The 19547-nt window shown below is 39.5% G+C and overlaps 1 protein-coding gene across 10 annotated transcripts in view; it reads left to right on the top strand.

The window, feature by feature from the left end:
- The window catches only part of GABRA3 (gamma-aminobutyric acid type A receptor subunit alpha3), a 422854-nt gene that overhangs the window by 114349 nt on the left and 288958 nt on the right, over positions 1 to 19547 (top strand). The window contains exon 2 of one of the 10 annotated variants that reach the window (XM_081125275.1): positions 11377 to 11429. The exons of the other annotated variants lie outside the window; for them this stretch is intronic. The gene's annotated coding sequence lies outside the window, so the exon portion shown is untranslated. The remainder of the gene's footprint in view (positions 1 to 11376; positions 11430 to 19547) is intronic. 10 annotated transcript variants of the gene reach the window in all.

Here is a 19547-nt window from a genome sequence, read left to right as displayed (position 1 = left end):
ATCTTGCACGATTGCCATCTTATCTGTGACTGAAGTAATTTGGGTCTATATTGTAGATATTGGACAGTGATGTGGATCTAAATGAACATCATTCAATATTTATTTGCTCTTACAGGATATCCAACACTTTGTGTATTACATGTAATTAACCAATGATGATGGTTATGTTTACATATATATTATATGTAACATATATTATATGTAACATATATATCAGTGATAGATGTTGCTCATCTATCATGAGTTGTAAAAAAGGTGCCCAGTTGGAGTGGCTCAGTTGGTTTAGCATCATTCCATGCACCAAAAGGTCACCAACTTGATTCCTAGTTCGGGCACATATCTGGGTTTTGGGTTTGATCCACGATCAGGGTGCATGCCGGAGGTAACCCATTGATGTTTCTCTCTCACATCAATGTTTCTCTCTTTTTCTCTCCTTCTTTATTACTCATTCTAAAAAAAAAAAATCAGTAAAAACATATTTTTAAAACAGAAGCATGATAATCAATTTTTTTTTTAATTTTTAAATTTTATTTTTGTTTAAAATATTACAGATGTCCCTTTTTCTCCCCAATGACCCATTCCACCCTGTCCCATCCCCTCCCCAGTCCCTCTCCCCACCACTGTCCATGCCCTTAGGTTGTGCATATATGCATATAAATTCTTTTGTTACTCTCTCCCCCTCCACCCACCCACCCTCTTCCATCTCTCTGACATTCATCAGTCTGATCTATGCTTCCATGTCATTGAATCTATTCTGTTCATCAGTTTATTAAGTTCATTAGATTCCACGTATAAGCGAGATCATGTGATGTTTGTCTTTCTCTGCCTGGCTTATTTCACTTAGGATAATTTTCTCCAGGTCCATGCATACTGTCCCAAAGGGTATGGAATACTTCTTCTTTACAGCTGCGTAGTATTCCATGATGTAAATGTCCCACAGCTTTTTTATCCACTCATCTACTGATGGGCACTTGGGCTGTTTCCAGATCTTAGCTATTGTAAATTGCACTGCTATGAACATAGGGATGCAAATATTCTTTCTGATTAGTGTTTCAGGATTCTTAGGATACATTCCTAGGAGTGGAATCACTGGGTCAAAAGGCAGCTCCATTTCAAATTTTTTGAGGAACCTCCATACTGTTTTCCATAATGGTTGCACCAGCCTGCATTCCCACCAGCAGTGTACTAGGGTTCCTCATTCTCCACATCCTCACCAGCACATGTGGTTTGTTGATTTGTTGATGGTAGCCATTCTGACAGATGTGAAGTGATACAACATTGTGGTTTTAATTTGCATCTCTCTGATGATTAGCGACTTTGATCATTTTCTCATGAGTCTCTTGGCCATCCGTATGTCCCCTTCAGAGAAGTGTCTATTCAAGTCCTTTGCCCATTTGTTAATTGGGTTGTTCGTCTTCCTCTGGCTGAGTAATATGAGTTCTTTGTACACTTTGGAAATTAGCCCCTTATCAGACACATCCTTGACAAATATGTTTTCCCAGACCGTGGGGTTCCTTTGTATTTTGAGGCTGTTTTCTTTTGATGTGCAGGAGCTTTTGAGTTTGATGTAGACCCATATGTTAATGTTTTCTTTTGTTTCTCTTATCCTAGGAGATGTATCAGTGAAAAGTCCACTACGTGGGATGTCTGTGACTGTACTGCCTATGTTTTTTTCCAGGATTTTTATGGTTTCGTGACTTACATTTAAGTCCTTTTTCCATTTTGAGTTTATTTTTGTGTATGGTGAAAGTTGCTGGTCCAGTTTCAGTTTTTTGAATGTATCTGTCCAATTTTCCCAGCACCACTTATTGAAGAGACTGTCTCTATGCCATTGGATACTCTTGCTTCCTATGTCAAATATTAACTGACCATAATGGCGTGGGTCTATTTCTGGGTTCTCTGTTTTGTTCCATTGATCTATATGCTTGTTGTTGTACCAATACCATGCCATTGTGATTACAATGGCTTTGTAATACAATTTGAAATCTGGTAATGTGATCCCCCCTCCCACTCTGTTCTTTTCTCTCAAGATGGCTGCAGCTATTCGGGGTACTTTTTGGTTGCACATAAATTTTCAAAATGTTTGTTCTAAGCCTGTGAAATACGCTATTGGTATTTTAATAGGAATTGCATTGAATTTATAAATTGCTTTGGGTAGTATGGACATTTTAATGATATTAATTCTTCCAATCCATGAGCATGGTATATTCTTCCACTTGTTTAAATCTTCCTCTATTTCTTTTTGCAGTGTCACGTAGTTTTCTGAGGACAGTTCTTTTACATCCTTGGTTAAGTTTATTCCTAGGTATCTTATTTTTTTAGTTGCAATGGTAAATGGTGTTTTTTTTTAGTTTCTCTCTCTGAAAGTTCATTGTTGGTGTATAAGAATGCCATTGATTTCTGGATGTTTATTTTGTGTCCAGCTACCTTGCCAAATGCATTTATCAAATCTAGTAGTACTTTGATGGAGTCTTTAGGGTTTTCTATGTACAATATCATGTCACTTGCATATAATAACAGTTTTACTTCCTCCTTTCCAATTTGTTTTCTTCCTCTCTGATTGCTATGGCGAGAACTTCCAGTACTATGTTGAATAAGAGTGGTGAAAGTGGACATCCCTGTCTTGTTCCTGTTTTTAATGGAAATGGTTTTAGTTTTTGCCCATTGAGTCTGATGTTGGCTGTAGGTCTGTCATATATGGCCTTTATTATGTTGAGCTATGATCCCTCTGTTCCCACTTTGCTGAGAGTTTTTATCATAAATGGGTGCTGGATTTTGTCAAATGCTTTTTCTGCATCTATTGATATGATCATATGATTTTTGTCCTTCATTTTGTTTATGTGATGTATCACATTAATTGATTTTCAGATGGTGTACCAGCCTTGCATCCCTGGAATAATTCCCACTTGGTCATGATGTATTATCCTTTTAATGTATTGCTGCATCCTGTTTCCTAGTATTTTAGTGAGGATTTTAACATCTATGTTCTTCAGGGATATTGGCCTATAATTTTCTTTCTTTGAAGTATCCTCATATGGTTTTGGGATTAGGATGATGCTTGCCTCATAAAAAGAGTTTGGGAGTTTTCCCTCCTCTTGAATTTTCTGGAATAGTTTGAATAGAATATGTGTTAATTCTTTATTGAATGATTGGTAAAACTCGCCTGTAAATCCATCTGGTCCAGGACTTTTGTTTGCTGGGAGTTTTTTGATTACTGCTTCAATTTCATTAGTTGTTATTGGCCTATTCAGGTTTTCTACCTCTTCTTGATTCAGCTTTGGAAGGTTGTATGCTTCTAGGAATTTGTTCATTTCCCCCATGTTGTCCAATTTTTTGAAATAGAGTTGCTCATAGTATTTGCTTACAATCCTTTGTATTTCTGTTGGATCAGTTCTTATACTGCCTCTTCCATTTCTGATTTTATTTATTTGGGTCCTCTCTCTTTGTTTCTTGTGAGTCTGGCTAAAGGTGCATCAATCTTATTTACCTTTTGAAAGAACCAACGTTTGGTTTTATTGATTTTTTGTATTGTTTTTTTGTCTCTATGTCATTAATTTCTGCTCTGATTTTTATTATTTTCTTCCTTTTACTTTCTCTGGGCTTTCCTTGCTATTCTCGTTCTAGTTCTTTTAGTTGTTGTGTTAGATGGTTCATTAGATCTTTTTATGTTTCTTGAGATAGGGCTGTTATGTTATGAATTTTCCTCTCGAGGCTGCTTTTGTCATGTCCCATAGATTTGGGCTTCTTGTCTGTTCATTTTCATTACTTTCCATGAGGTGTTTGATTTCTTTCTTGATCTCATTGGTAACCCATTCATTGTTTATTAACATGGTATTTAGCCTCCATGTGTTTGAATATTTTTGAAATTTTTTATAGTTGTTGATTTCTATTTTCTTGGCATTGTGATCCAAGAAGATGCTTGATATGATTTCAATCCTCTTATATTATTTGAGACTTGCCCTGTGTCCTTACATGTGGTCTCTTTTTGAGAATGTTCCATGTACACTTGAGAAGAATATGTATTCTGCTGCTTTGGGGTGAAATGTTCTGTAGATGTCAATTAAATCCATTACGTCTAGTGAGTCATTTAAGGTCTGTGTTTCCCTGTTGATTTTTTGTCTCGATCATCTGTCCAATGCTGAGAACAAGGTGGTAAAGTCTCCCACTATGATTGTGTTGCTGTCAACCTCCTCCTTAAAGTCCCCCAAGAATTTTTTTATATATATAGGTTCTCCTATATTGGGTGCATAAATGTTTATAAGGGTTATTTCCTCCTGTTGGATTTATCCCTTTAATATTATGTAGTGACCATCTTTCTCTCTTGTTACAATCTTTATTTTGAAGTCTATTTTGTCAGAAATAAGAATTTCTACTCCAGTTTTCTTTTTCTTTTCATTTGCATGGAATATTTTACTCCATCCCTTCACTTTTAGCCTGTGTGAGTCTTTTGCTCTCAGGTGGGTGTCTTGTAGACAGTATATATTTGGGTCCTGTTTTCTTATCCATTGAGCTACCCTATGTTTTTTGATTGGGCTATTTATTCCATTTACATTTAAGGTTACTATTTTTTTATATATATATCTTTATTGATTTCAGAGAGAGGAAAGGAGAGGGAGAGAGAGAAATAGAAACATCAATGATGAGAGAGTCATTGATCGGCTACCTCCTGCATGCCCCCGACCGGGGATCAAGCCTGCAACCCTGGTATGTCCCCTTACTGGGAATCGAACCCTGATCGCCTGGGTCCTTGGTCGATGCTCAACCGCTGAGCCATGCCTTGCCGGGCTAAGGTTACTATTGACATCAACTTATTTAATGCCATTTTTCCCCTTTATGCTGATGTACCTTTCTCTCACTATTCTTTCTTTTTCTTAAAGCAGTCCTTTTAGCATTTCTTGCAATGCTAGTTTGGTGGTGCTGAACTCCTTCAGCCTTTTTTTGTCTGGGAAGCTCTTTATTTCACCTTCAATTTTAAATGATAGCCCTGCTGGATAAAGCAATCTTGGTTGCATGTTCTTGGTTTTCATTACTTGGAGAACTTCATGCCACTCCCTTCTGCCCTGAGGAGTTTCTGTTGAGAAATCAGCTGTCAGCCTTATGGGTGTTCCTTGTATGTCACTCCTTGTCTCTGTCTTGCAGCCCTTAATATTTTCTTTTTGTAATTGCCATTTGCCATTTTAATTATGACGTTTCTTCAAGTGGGTTTCTTCGGGTTCCTCTTGTTTGGAACCCTCTGTGCTTCCTGAACTTATGTGGCTTTCTCCATCACCAGCATTGGGACATTTTCTGTCATTATTTCCTCCACCAAGTTCTCTATCCCTTGCTCTGTTTCCTCCCCCTCTGGCACTCCTGTAATGCGAATGTTGTTTTGCTTTATGTTGTCCCAAAGCTCCGTTAGACTGTCCTCATGCTTTTTAAGTGTTTTTTTCTTTTTTCTGCTCTGAATAAGTGATTTTTTCTACCTTGTCTTCTAAGTCACTTATTCTACCCTCTGCTTCAAGGGTCCTGCTTTTAATTCCTTCCAGTGTATTCTTCATATCAGATACAGCATTTTTTATTTCTGTCTGATTTTTGTTTATGTTATTTATCTCTTTTTTCATTTTTTCCCCTAAAGTCCTTTGTTGTGCTTGCGGGATGCGAAGAAACTCGAGACAAGGAGAATGTAGAATTTAGGTGGAGATGCAGAGGGTTGAGGCTCTGGAAGCGCTGCAATAACCCTCCTCACCATCCAGTCATTTTTATTGTGAGCTACAGAAAGGCAGGTGTGAAAGATAATGATCATTAGAAACTATAAAATGCACATGAGCAAATGGCTTTGTTTTGTGCTAATGCTTCACATTTGTTCTTAAGGCCATAACTCTCCTCGGGGCAAGCTTCCCAGAACGATAAGGATCTGTTTTCAGTTCCTGGCAGAAATGTTTCCCTCATTTTCAAGGGGATTTCTGCGATTCTGAGGAAGCTTGCTACCCAGCGCCTTCAGAGTTTGTTTGTTGTTTGCTGACCTTTTCCTACATTTCCCCCTTTTTGTTTTTGCTGAATTTGATGAAGCAGGATAGAGAAGGCAGCTGTTTTCTGCTGTCCTTTGGTGGTTAAGTTTTGCGATCAGCAAGCTCCTCTCCAGACTATGTATAGGAGACAAAAATCAACACAACAGCAAATGAAAATTCCAGCTATACCTCCTCCCATTGCTTTAAGAGTATTAAGAGGATTTAATTTTTGTAAGCCTTCCTGCATCCCTATTATTAAATCAGTCCCAGAAACTAGTTGTAGTTGATTTTGAAAAGTAGTAGAAATATGTTTTTGTAATTCCCCAATTTCTTCAGTCATGTTATGTGCGTGGTATATCAAATGTTTTTGTAATATAGACCAAGGAAAGTGTGTTTGATTCCAAGGAATAGGAGTGACACAAAAGGTAGACGTGTTCCAATCACATTTAAGGTGCATCTGACGTTGTAAACTAACTATTTGATCTCCTAACATAACTACAGCTTGTTCTAAATCTCCTAGTCTAGCATTAATTTCAGAATCAGTCCGCCTCTGAGACATCCGTGACTGCTCAGAGTTAGTATGCCATTGTTGTATATAATGTACAGTTTGCACGCTTTGGTGCAAGGCTACTCCAGCTGTAGCTGCCGTGACAGTGACAGCTATAAGCCCCATGATAAGGGTAATGATCATGTCAATCATTCTTTTGCCTCTTTTCATGTATTCTACCAATTGTTGAAACAACATCATGGTTAGAGAATCTTGCCAAGGACAGGACAGTTGGACTGGTATCCATATCCCAGAACGCGCTTTCAGCAGATAAATGTCCTGTAAAGAACTATTAAAAGGGGTGGAGAAATTCATACAAATATAAAAAGAACAATTATGACAAGTTAGAGTATAATTAGTAGAATTCCTGCCCATAATACCTGCCCAATCATTATAAGATATGGCAATCGGACACAAGCTTTGTCCAATGTGTCAAGTTCCTTGTAAATTGTAACTAAGTTTGATTAGTCATAATGTTTTGCCATATATTCCCATTCCAAGCATACATAGGGTTTAATGCATTCATCAGTTTCCATAGGTGGGACTGAAAGGGCCCACCACCGATTAGATGTAGAGCACTTGCAGACATGCTTCCCTCATGCCACTGGATGGTGCCATTACCACGTGTAGATACATTACCCTGACCATCAGAACACCACCATAAGTCTGAACCTTGACCCTTCGCTCAGGCAGAACCATGAGGGCTCCAATCAATGATACTCCCATAGGAAGTATTAATAAGAACCCGAGCTACTTCACCTCTACATTGTTCCCAATGTACTCAATCACTCAAAGATGTTGCCGTAGTAGTACTGCATGGTGGCCATTCAGGAGAGGGCAGGCTGCTGCTGCTGATGTTGCCACTAAAGGTTTTTTCCCTGGAGTAAAAATAATTTCCTTGATTTTTCATCTTTCCAAGTAGAATTTCGGACTATAGACACCCAGGCAGCAGTCTGTACTTTTAAGCAATGCTCAGAAACTACTATGCATATGGGTAGACCCTCTACTCTTACTTCATAAAAGGGAATAATCATCCCCTCTTCATGAGGAGCTATTGGACCTCGAGTATCAAAAGGTCCTGGCATACACGATGTTTCATAGTATAAATAGGAATAATAGAATCCCATCACCCTACTCCCCTGTTTATGGGTGGATTAGGGACGTATGCCCAATAAGTGTGGTTTTCTGCTTGGATAGGCATTACCTGTGTGGAAATAACAGCAAGCATGGCAAGGAAAAAGGTAGTTGCATTTACTGGCTGTCCAGCCTCTTGCAACACTTGTTCAGCTTTCTGATTCATCTTTTTTAGTTGGCCCCAAGTAGAAACCGTAGCCCTTTGTGTTTGAGGCAAAGGGACAGTGATGGTATGTGCATGAAGATCTAACTTCTGCATGCTTCAAGTTAAGTTGTTAAATTCACTCCTCCTTCACTTGCTCATGTCTAATCTTGATTTCCGGCGTCCAATACTTCTGTTGACCTGTGGAAACGTAAGCATAACCACGGCCCCACAGCAAAACTTCAGTGGGGATCCAGGTATTTGTTAAAACATCTCTCATAAATACAGGTTGATGTACTTCTGGAGAACTCTTGCGAGTCCAATGTTTTTCAGCTGCAATAGCACCCTGAGTGTCTTTATTCAAAAAATTAATAGTAAAAAGAGCTCTTGCAATTCTCTGTCTAGGTGACTGAGTCCTTATTCCCCCTTTTTGTTTTTGCAGCATCTCCTTGAGGGTTCTATTAGCTCATTCAATAATTGCTTGCCCCTATGGATTATAAGGAATGCCTGTAACACGTTGTATATAATATTTAGAAAAGAAGTGTTGCATTTTGCTTGCCAGGTATGCAGGTCCATTGTCTGTCTTAATGGCTTTAGGCAGACCCATCGCTGCAAAAGCCTCAAGATGTGTTATAACAGAATCAGCTCTTTCATTAGGCAAGGGGGTCGCCCAAGTTAATCCAGAATAAGTATCTATAGTATGATGTATATATTGCAACTTTCCAAACTCAGACAAATGTGTTACATCCATTTGCCACAAATCATTACTAGTGATGCCTCAAGGATTTACCTTTTCTGGCATTCGCGGCCCTTGGATTTGTGTACAGATAGAGCAATGACACAGAATATGATGAGCCTGCTTCCGGGAAATATGGTAATCATCTTTTAAGGCCCTTGCATTCTGGTGATGTAAGGCATGAGCCTTTGTGGCTTTTAAAACTGATCCAATCAATTTTTGATCTATTTCATGATTACCTGCTGCCATGGGTCCAGGAAGTTGTGTGTGTTCCCTTATATGGGTGATATAGAGTGGGCATTTACGTGCATGAATTAACTGCTGTAATTGCAAAAACAACAAATTAATTGATGAGGAATCCTCAATAATAGTGACTGTTTCTATATGTTTAACTGTGAGTTCAGCATACTGGGAGTCAGTAACTATATTAAGTATTTGTTCTTGCTCTTGAAGTAATAGGATAATGGCTGATAGTTCCACCTGCTGGACAGAGGTTAGAGAGGTTTTTACTACTCGGGAAATATTTTCCCCAGAATACCCAATCATTCCAGCCTTATTAGCATCAGTATAAAATGTAGGTCCCTTAAAGGGTTCCTTTTGAACTATAGAAGATAATATCCATTGTGTTTTCTTTAGAAATTGAAATAATTTATCTTTGGGATATTGATTACAAATTTTTCCAAGAAAATCAGACAAGGCAATTTGCCAATCTTCATTTAATTGCCACAATGTTAGAATTTGTGCATTATTGAATGGCACAATAATTACGTCAGGATCTCTCCCAGTTAAATTTGTTAAATGATTGTGACCCCGGATAATTATATAACATATTTTTGAAATATACTCTTCCATTTTCTTCTGACTACGATGTGGCAGAAATACCCATTCAATAATATTCATAGCTTGTACTAGCAATCCTGTAGGAGAATGTGGGGTGTGAAATATTAGCAACTGGAAATTTTTCATTGACTCTATATGATGTATCTGAGCCCTTTGAACAAGCTGTTTGATCCAGTTTAATTCCGTTTCTGCTTCATGGGTTAATTCCCGTGGACTATCTAGTTCTGGTGGGCCTTCTAAAGTTTGAAAGAGATGAGTCAATGCATATGTAGGGATCCCTAAGGATGGTCATATCCAATTGATATCTCCTAATAATTTTTGGTAATCATTGAGCGTTTTTTGACTATCTCTTCTAATGGTCACCTTTTGAGGTGTGATAGTAGTAGACTCAATTAATTGACCCAAATATTTAAAGGGTGTTGTAGTTTGAACTTTTTCAGGAGCTATAAATAACCCATATTCTGTCAATTCCTGCTGAGCTATATTAAAGGTCTGTTGTAAAACAGGCATTTCTGGATGAGCAAACAAAATATCATCCATATAATGATAGATTAAACTATCAGGATAAGCTTTTCTGATTTTTTGTAGGGGATGGTGCACAAATTGTTGACACATAGTAGGGCTATTTAACATGCCTTGTGGCAAAACCCTCCATTGATATCTCTCATTAGGCATTCCGTTATTAAGTGTAGGGATGGTAAAGGCAAGTTTTTCTCTATCTTTGGGATTCAAGGGAATTGTAAAGAAACAATCTTTTAGATCTACAATAATGATACCCCATTTTTGTGGAATTAAAGCTGGTGAAGGCATTCCTGGCTATAAAGGACCCATGGGTTGAATACACTCATTAACTTTTCTAAGATCAGTCAGCTTTCTCCATTTTCCAGATTTCTTTTTTATCACAAACACAGGAGAATTCCAAGGACTAGAGGAAGTTTCAATATGTTCAGCTTGTAATTGTTCTTGTACTAAGTCATGCAGCGTTTCTAATTTCTCTTGATGAAGGGGCCACTGTTTCGCCCAGACGGGTTTTTCTGTTTTCCAGGTGAGTTGTAAAGTGAAGTGCTCTACAGGGGCCCCTACTCTAAATTTGGAAATGCTGTTCCAGCTGCAGAACTATGACAATTGAGCATGAACTGTCTTTCAGATTTAGATATAGTAGGAATCTCTAAAGTGACTCCCCATTGAGTCAACAAACCTCTTCCCCATGAATTTAAAGGAATCTCAGCCACATAAAATTGACAATGTCTTATCTGTCCCTCTGGCCCGACACACTGTAATTCTTTAGTACTTTGATATACATTGGTTAGTGTGCCGATTCCAGTAAATTGAGCCCTAACCGTTTGCAAAGGCCATTCTTTTGGCCAATTCTGATAAGCTATAATAGACACATCTGCTCCTGTGTCCAACAATCCTTCAAATTCCCTATTATTTACCCTTAATTTCATTTTGGGATGTATATCATTAATTACAGTATGCCAGAATATGTTTGCCTGTGCTTCCAAACCCTCCTTGTCTTTGGAGTGGTGCAGCTTTCCCTTTAATATATGGTAATATAAGCAACTGTGCAATCCTTTGCCCTGCATTAATATTGGTAGTTTTAGATACACTAATCATGACCAAGATTTCACCTAAATAGTCTGAATCAATAATTCCAGTGTGCACTAAAATTTTCTGTGTTGTCAAACTACTTCTACCTAACAATAGTCCTACAGTATTTTTAGGAATAGGCCCAAACACATTAGTTTGCAACTTCTGAACCCCTGCACCAGGGACTAGTGTAACACTGTGTGCACTAGGAAGGTCCAGTGCAGCACTCCCCTGGGTAGCAGGCATTAGTTCTGAAACATTGGTGTGGGCATGGAGGGGTAATTGATTTCTCCCTGAGATTGGCATTGTTGAAAGCCCATATTGTTTTCCCCAGGGCCCCGGGCCTTGGGGCCCGATCTGTAGTTTTCTGACAGGACATTCCCTTGTTTATCTCTTTTAGATCGGCATTCATTCATCCAGTGAAAGCATTTTCCACATCTCCTGCACAACCCGGTGGGCAGATTTCTGGATGTAGGCAGATTACTAGCTCTATTCCCATTTCCATTCCTTCCATCTTTATTTTTCTTGCAATCTTTATGAAAACGTCCCAGTTTCCCACAATTGTAACATCTTTGAGTGCCGCTTTGCAAGCCATCTTTCAAAGCACTAGCTAATAGGTGGGCATGATGAGATGGCAAACCAATATCATGACAAGCTTTTATAAATTCATCTAGAGGGGCCCCTTGTGCCTTAAGAGGGAGAAGAGGCTTTTGACATTCAGTTAGCATTTTCATAAGATAATGTTCTCAGCAAAATGTCCTGCACATTGGGGTCTGCTACAGCCTGATTAACAGCCTTTCTAAGTCATGATAAGAAATCAGTATAAGGCTTGTTAATATTCTGAACCAGTTTTGTAAATTATAAAGGATTAAAACTGGGAGGCTTGACTCTATTCCATGCACGCAGACAGACTCCTCAAATCTGCACTAAAGCAGGATCGTCTAGCTGAGCTTGCTGTTGCAAAGAGCTATGTTGTCCCATACCCGTTAATTCTTCCATAGTTGGTCTGGGGGGATTTTGCTGTTCATTGACTCGAGCAATATGCTCTGCCTCCTCTTTCCACCATGTTTTGAATTGTAGATATTCTCCTGGTTCTAAAACAGTCCTTGCTAATGTCTCCCAATCCATTGGAATAAGCTTATGTTCTATAGCAAAATTATTAAGCAAGCCAGTAACATAGCTGGAATGCATTCCATAACTAGAGATGGCCTCTTTAAAGGCTTTCAAAACCTTATATTCGACAGGCATAAAATTAACATTTGTCCCTCCTTGAGGAAAGCTGGGCTGGGGACCAAACCCTTGTCTGACAATAGGAAAGCCCATGAATTGTGAAAAGTCATCACTATCCCCAGCAGCGTGAGCTCCTTGATCATTTAATAACTTTTGAACTGTCAGATTATTTGGTTTAACTGGAAAAGCGAATTGTACAGGCCCCACAGGCATTTGAGAGAATGGGAGTGAAGGGACACTTGGCTTCAGAAGAGAACCTGTAGAAACTCAGGCTTTGATTCCCAGCTCAGGAAGACTATAGTAATTCCTGCTCTGATCAGGTTGCTTTTTTCCCATGGGAATTTGCAGTGCATCAACCCGTTCAGCAAGCTGCTGGATCTGAGCAGTAAGGACATGGTAGATATCTCGATCATGATCAAATTCCTCATCCCAAGCATCAGACTCTGGGTCAGATGTAAACTTTTCCCCCACGATTTCAGCGCCCCCCTCCTGCTTTGTCTCATCTTTTATCAGTAGGGGAGGAAGAGGCCGATCTTGTAAGTCTCCCGCTGACTCATAGCCCTTGTGTTCCCCATTGAAAACAGACCTTTCATAATCTGTACTGTGTTCAGAGTCCGACTGAAACAGGGCAATTGCTGTGGAGATTAAATTGCATAATGACCATACCCCCATAGGAATAGGGTCCCCTAACTGCTGTGCTCTTCTAAGAGCCCGCATAACTTGTTTCCATACTTTCAGATTTAATTGTGCTTCACCTTTTGGTTGAAACCAATAACAATGTTTTTTTACCACCATGAATAACTCTTTAAACTGTTTCTCTTTCACTTTTACCCCCGAGCTCACCAGCAAGCTCTGTGACAATCTCGTACACTGCGTTCCGGTGGATGGGGGGTTCCCCATGACTCTGCCTCCTCTTTCCCGGGAGTCTCGCTTTTCCTCTAGCGCTCGTTTCCCTCTCCGGTTCCCCGTGACTTACTTACCGAGACCTTCGCTATGGACCCTCCTCACTGCACCAATTGTTGTGCTCGCAGGACACGAAGAAAACTCGAGACATGGAGAATGTAGAATTTAGGTGGAGATGCAGAGGGTTGAGGTTCTGGAGGCACTGCAACAACCCTCCTTACCATCCAGTGATTTTTATTGTGAGTTACAGAAAGGCAGGTGTGAAAGATAGTAATCAGTAGAAACTATAAAATGTGCATGAACAAATGGCTTTGTTTTGTGCTAATGCTTCACATTTGTTCTTAAGGCCATAACTCTCCTCGGGGCAAGCTTCCCAGAATGATAAGGATCTGTTTTCAGTTCCTGGCAGAAATGTTTCCCTCATTTTCAAGGGGATTTCTGCGATTCTGGGGAAGCTTGCTACCCAACTCCTTCAGAGTTTGTTTGCTGGCCTTTTCCTACAGTCCTCTATCTTATTGTCTATTGCCTTGTTTTTCTCTTTAATTTCCTTGAACATCTTCATCATCAATACTCTGAACTGTGTTTCTGATAACTTGCTTATCTCCATCTCATCAAAGACTTCTTCTGGCAACGTTTCTTTTTCTTTAATTTGGGGGTTGTTTCTTTGTCTCCCCATTTTGGTAGGTCTTAGTGTTTTTATCTATATATTACATATATTTGTTGTCTCCTAGTCTTGTGGGATGGGATTTTGTCTTGTGGGTCCAGGAGACCAGAGGTGTGTTTTCCTTGTACTTCTGAGCTCTTTGCTCTAGTCGTGTCCCTCTTGTGGGTGTCCCTTTTGTTGTTTCTTTATGTTCTCCTGTTGTGGTTGGGTCTAGATTGTCATTGATCCATCCTTGGGAGGACACTTCTCTTAGGTTGGCTGTGTCTCAGCCCGAACCTCATCGTTTAAGCTGTTGTAAAGGTGCTGGCAAGGCAGGACAATACACAACTAAACTTTCAGGAAAAAAGAGGTATCTTACAAAATATTTTGACAGTCACAATGAAAACATTCCACATGAAAATAGAACTGGGAGAGTGAAGGGAGAACACACACACACACACACAAAATCTTAAAAAAAAGAAAGAGAAAGAAAAGTAGCGCTTAGAGAGAGTGATGTATATTGTTGTTAATAGTGGTGAGAATTTAGAAAATAATAATAGACAAAAATGTAAAAAATACAGAAGCTACTGTGAGATAACAGAAGCAGAGAAAAGTTTCTGAAGGAAGGGCCAGCAAAAAATTAAAGGAGAGAATAGGAATAGGATAATAGTTGAAAATGAGAAAACAAAAATACAATAAAGAGAATAAGAGAAACTAACAATTGAACAAAAAGACAAGAAGGCTGAAGGGAGGATAACAAAAGAATGAAAGAAAAAAAGAAAAAGAAAAAAAAATGAAAAAAAGTTATGCCAATGGATCAAGAGGAGAGAGTTATAGCCCAGGTGGGGAGCGAGTCTGGTAAGAGATTTGGTGGAAACCATATTGGAAAGCAATAAACTTGGTTATAATGATAAAGTCTCAGTCAATAAGCAGGGAATATCAAGAAAGTCTTGATAGTAGAAGGAAGGATAAAACAAAACAAAGCAAATAAACAAAACAAAACTAAAAACAAGCTAAGCAAGACAAAATTCTTATATAAAAAAGAGAAATAAAAAAAATAATAAAATTTAAAAAAGTATAAAAAACAAAGAAATTTTCTCCCCTTTCTCTTTCTTCCTAAGGAAAAAAGAGAAAAAACAAACAAACACACTAACAAAAAACAAACAAACAAAAACAAAATAACCAAAACAAAAGAAAACAGATAAACAAGAAAAAAAGACTGTCAATCAGTTGAATTTCTTCTGGGTGGCTTATGTTGTCTGAGGCTCATAGTTCTGTATGTTGATTTCAGTTCTCCTGGGAGGTACTTGTGTATCACCCAATGTGAGGATCCATCTAGGTTTGGCTCTGGTGTCTTTAGATAGATGGTTGATTGAGGCTCTGCATGAACCACCTCCTCCTGTCAACTATTTTGCAACCTTGTAGTTGCCTGGTCTTACTCCAGAGTCTTCTGTAGAGTCTTTAGGGTGCAGGGTGGCTAGTGTAGCCCAGGGTATCACCCCTCTTACTTAGAGGTTTCACTGTCAGGCACTCACTCTGCAGGAGTTAGTCTCTGTTCCACAGCCAGCTCCTCAGTCCCTACCCTGCCTCTGATTCTAGTTCCCCAGGTTTTGGCCTGCTGCAGTTTCAGATAGATTTCAGCCTGTTGCCTTTTCTATATGGGCCTTTTCAGCAGCCTGGGCTCAGTTGTTTCAATTAAAATAACATTCAGGTGAGCCCTTTGCTTGCCCAGCCCCCAGCAGGGGTTTTCAGCTTTTCCTCCAGTTCCCAAACAACAGTCCCTGAGAGTCTTATTCTTGTGATGTTCTCCTGTGAGCTGCTCTCCCCTACTCCTCAGGACTGTGCCCTGCGGGTGTGTCTTGGGCTTCAGTGAGCTGGACCAGCCACTTTCCTGTTGGGGGCATTGCCCTTGGCTACAGGAGAGGCAGGCAGGCCCTGCCCCTCCCTGCTCAGCTCTGGTTGGCTGGTCGCACCAGGCCCACCCCTCAGGCCTTCTATCCTGCAGACCTTAAACCCAGCCTCAGCTGGTTTGTCCTTGCAGTTCACACCAGGAGGTGGGAGCCAGTTCGGAGATCAAACTCACAAATGCACAAAGCAACACACAGGCAGGAAGTTTGCCCTGCAAGGTTCCGCTGCCCACATGTAAAGGCACTCAGCGGGAGGGGACCCAAAGTCAGTTCCATGCAGCTCCCTGCACCACTGGTCTCAGCAAAGCTGGGGCGGCCTCACAGGCCACTATGGCGCCACTCCAGGCTGGCCAGAGATCCCAGCCTCTTGTCACCAGGAGCTCAGGGAGGGAGGGCTCCTTCCCTCCCACACACCATGCAGATTTAGTGCTTTCTGGGGCTCAACACAATGCCTTACAGGGAGGCAGAGGGTCCCTATGTGGGGCTGTTTAGCACAGTCTTCTGGTCCCCTACCAGCCAGGTGCCACACACTTTGGGACAGCCTTTTCTATGGTCAGCACCCGAGCACTAGACGCTGGTCACAGCCTCCACTAGAAGCTTTGTTTTGCTAGGAAGGCACTGTCTGCCATTAGAGGCCTTGTTTCCTAGGAAGAAACTGTCCCCTCATAGAGGACTCACCACTTTCCTGGATCCCTCTTCCCTGTGCGCAGGGCGCTCCTTCCCCTCTTGTTGCTCCGAGTGTGAGATCCTCGCTTTTGGATGCTGGTCCACACTCCCGAGGGGAATGAGCTCAACAGCCTCCAAGCCTCCGGGCTTGGAGCCAGCACAGGTTTCAGGGGGGACTCCCACTTCCTATGACCCCCTCTCTTACCAGACTCTGTGATGTTCCTTCAATGCTCCCCACTCACACTCCATCCACTCAGGTATGTTTCTCTGGTTTTTCCAAGCTGGCTACGTAGGATTTTAGGAGTGAATCAATTCTGTGGCTGGGAGCGGTGGCGCTCTGGTGCTTTTCACAGTGCCACCATCTTCCCTCTCTGGATCATCAATTTTCTATGTAGTGAATGATGACTTCTATAACTTAGATATTAGCTCTTGGATTGTGGTCATTAGCTCCTTCACAATGGTTGTTCCCTCAATATGTTCTGTCTGCTCTGTAATGTGTCTGCTACCTCTATGTGTCATAGGTGTTAAATCTTATAATGACATAGTTTGAGTGTAAAATAAGCTCAAACATAAATTCTGGGTAGTTATTCAGCATGATTATTTCATCTGCCTTATTTTTTATCTTTATTGCTGAAATTATTACAGATATCCCCCTTTTTTCCCCATTGATCCCCTCCACCCAACATCCTCCCCACCACACGCCTTTTCCACACTATTGTCTAAGTCAATGAGTTATGCATATATGCATATAAATTCTTTGATTAATATACCCCCCCTCCCTCAGCCCCACCTTCCCTCTGAGATTTGTCAGTCTGCTCCATGCTTCTATGTGTTTGGATCTATTTTGTTCATCAGTTTATTTTGTTCATTAGATTCCACATATGAGTGAGATCATGTGATACTTGTCTTTCTCTTCCTGGCTTATTTCCCTTAGCATAATACTCTCCAGGTCCATCCATGCTGTCACAAAGAATAAGATGTCCTTTTTTACAGCTGCATAGTATTCCATGGTGTAAATGTCCCACAGCTTTTTTATCTGCTCACCTACTGATAGGCACTTGGACTGTTTCTATATCTTAGCTATTGTAAATTGAGCTGCTATCAACATAGGGGTGAATAAATTCTTTCTGGTTGGTGTTTTAGGTTTCTTAGGATATATTCCTAGGAGTGGAATTACTGGGTCAAATGGCGATTCCATATGAAATTTTTTTGAGGAAAGTCCATACTGTTTTCCATAGTGGATGCATGAGTCTGTATTCCCACCAGCAGTGTACTAGTGTTCCCTTTTCTCCACATCTTCGCCAGCACTTGTGATTTGATCATTTCTTGATGGTAGCCATTTTGACTGGTGTGAGGTGATATCTCATTGTGGTTTTTATTTGCATCTCTCTGATGATTAGTGACAGTGAGCATTTTTTTCATATGTCTCTTGGCTATCTGTATGTTCACTTTAAAAAAGTGTTTATTTAGATTCTTTGCCCATTTTAAAATTGGGCTGACTTCTTTTTGTTAAGTTGTATGAGTTTCTTGTATATTTTTGAAATTATCACCTTATTAAGTCTACCTTTGGCAAATATGTTCTCCCATACAGTGGGATCCTTTTTCATTTTCTTGATAGTTTCTTTCGCTGTGCAGAAGTTTTTTATTTTGGTGCAGTCTCATTTGCTTATTTTTTTAGTTTGTTTCATTTGCCCTAGGAGATGTATTGGCAAACATATTTCTACATGAGATGTCTGAGATTTTGCTCCCTACAATTTTTTCAAGGATTTTTATGGTTTCCCAACTTACATTTAACTCTTTTATCCCTTTTGAGTTTATTCTGGTGTATGGTGTAAGTTGGGGGTCTAGTTTCAAAGTTTTGCATGTACCTTTCCAATTTTTTCATTACCTTTTATTGAAGAGAATGTCTTTACTCCATTGCATGCTCTTGCCTCCTTTGTCAAATATTAATTGACCATAATGGCACGGGTCGATTACTGGGTTCTCTGTTCTATTCCACTGATCGATATGTCTGTTCTTGTCCCAATACCAGGCTGTTTTTATTATAGTGGCTTTGTAGTATAACTTGATATCTGGTATTGTGATCCCTCCAATTTTGTTCTTCTTTCTCAAGATTGTTGTCTCTATTTGGAGTCTTTTTTGGTTCCATCTAAATTTTTGAAGTCTTTGTTCTAGATCTGTGAAATATGTCATTGGTATTTTAAGAAGGATTGCATTGAATTTATTGATTGCTTTGGGTAGTGTGGACATTTTAATGATTTTAATTCTACTAATCCATAAACTTGGTATATTCTTCCACTTGTTTATATCTTCCTCTATCTCTTTTTTCAATGTCCTGTAGTTTTCTGAGTACAGGTATTTACCTCGTTGGTTAAGTTTATACTTAAGTATCTTAATTTTTTGTTGCAATGATAAATGCAGTTGTTTTTTTAGTTTCCTTTTCTGTGAGTTCACTATTGGCATATAAAAATGCCATTGATTTCTTGACATTTATTTTGTATTATTCTACATTGCCGAATTCATTTGTTAAATCTAGTAATTTTTTGGTGGAGTCTTTAGGGTTTTCTATGTACAATATCGTGTCATCTGCAAATAAAGACAATTTAACTTTTTCCTTTCCACTTTGGATGCCTTTTATTCTTGTCTGATCCCTGTGGTTAGGACTTCCAGTACTGTGTTGAATAAGAGTGGTGAAAGTGAACATCCCTGTCTTTTTCCTGTCCTCAGGTGAAGTGCTTTTAGTTTTTGCCCATTGAGTATGATGTTGACTGTAGGTTTGTCATATATGGTCTTTATTCTGTTGTGGTATGATCCTCTATTCTCATTTTGCTGAGCAGTTTTATCAAAAACGGGTGTGTATTTTGTTGAATGCTTTTTCTGTGTCTATTGATATGATCATGTGATTTTTGTCTTTCAGTTTGCTTATGTGATGTATCACATTTATTGATTTACGATATTGTACCAGCCTTGCATCTCTGGAATAAATCCCACTTGATCATGATGTATAATCTTTTTAATATATTGCTGTATCTGATTTGCTAATATTTTGTTGAGGATTTTTACATGTATATTCATCAAGGATATTGGCCTGAATTTCTTTTTCTTTGTAGCGTCTTTATATGGTTTTGGAATTAGGCAAATGCTGGCCTCGTAAAAAGAATTGGACGTGTTCTTTCTCTTCGAGTTTTTGGAATAATTTAAGGAGGATAGGTGTTACTTCTT

Source organism: Miniopterus schreibersii, assembly GCF_964146895.1.
Source record: "Miniopterus schreibersii genome assembly, chromosome: X".
Lineage (NCBI taxonomy): Eukaryota > Metazoa > Chordata > Mammalia > Chiroptera > Miniopteridae > Miniopterus > Miniopterus schreibersii.
Note: the sequence above shows the minus strand (reverse complement) of the source record. Positions and strands in the feature narration are given on the sequence as shown.